This window comes from Cucurbita moschata, unplaced genomic scaffold (assembly GCF_002738365.1).
Source record: "Cucurbita moschata cultivar Rifu unplaced genomic scaffold, Cmos_1.0 Cmo_Scf00053, whole genome shotgun sequence".
Taxonomy (NCBI): domain Eukaryota; kingdom Viridiplantae; phylum Streptophyta; class Magnoliopsida; order Cucurbitales; family Cucurbitaceae; genus Cucurbita; species Cucurbita moschata.
In genome coordinates this window covers 608,926-610,088 of record NW_019268569.1, presented here as the reverse complement: position 1 = coordinate 610,088, position 1,163 = coordinate 608,926, and positions in this window count along the sequence as shown.

Below are 1,163 nucleotides of genomic sequence, written 5' to 3'. Positions count from 1 at the left end.
CAATTCTCACAAAAGAACGGTCCAGCAATTTTTCAGATACAAAGGTCTATAGGAATGATGTCGCAGGGAACCATGGCACTGTCAGTATATTTCACCAAGCTCAAAGCACTCTGGGATGAATTGGAAGCATACCGCACACCATTTACCTGTAATCAACGTCAAATACATATTGATCAACGCGAAGAAGACAAGTTGATGCAACTACTCATGGGACTCGATGAATCTTATAAAACGGTGAGATCCAACATATTGATGATGACTCCATTACCTAATGTGAGGCAAGCCTATTCATTACTTGTACAAGAAGAGATGTAGCATCAGGTGACTTCTGAACCTACTGAGAATTTCTCGATTGCATCAGCAGTGCAGAAGAAAACAACATATTCAAAACTCGCGAAGGATAAATCATGTGAACACTGCAATAAAAGTGGTCATACAATTGATGAGTGTTGATTTCTTAAGTTTCACGGTAAATTTTGTGATAGAAGGGAACATACAGAATATCAATGTCAATAGAAAAATAATTCTAGAAGGGCAGTACGATTCAATCAACGCAACAATCGAGGATATCGATCATCTGCAAATATGGCCGATGTTTCTCAGTTGAATACAGAAGAACAACTACCTAATTCCATCCCAAATTTTTCTTCTGGTCAATTACAATAGATTGTACAAGCCTTATCTGCACTCAATCATCGTCCTTTTGGTAATTCTGATAATAACATCAATGTTGCAGGTTTGTTTCTAGTATCTGCATTATCTATTAACTCTACGAGTTCTAATCCATGGATTCTCGATAGTGGAGCTACCGATCATATAGTATCCAAAGCTTCTGTTATGACTGAACCAAAGGCTACCACCATATCTACAGTAAATTTGCCTAATGGAGGGACAGCACATGTGTCACATACCGGAAATGTTTCTTTTAATCCTGACCTTAAATTAAACAATGTTTTATGTGTGCCTTCATTCAACTTAAACCTAATGTTCGTCAGCAAACTTACCAATGACTTGAAATGTTATGTGATCTTTTATCCTGATTCTTGTGTTATGCAGGACTTGGCTACGGGGAAGATGATTGGCTCGGGTAAACAATCCGGAGGTCTCTATCATATTTCTTCATCTCCAATCAAGTCTTCAGCAAATCAAGTATCTCAGTCATT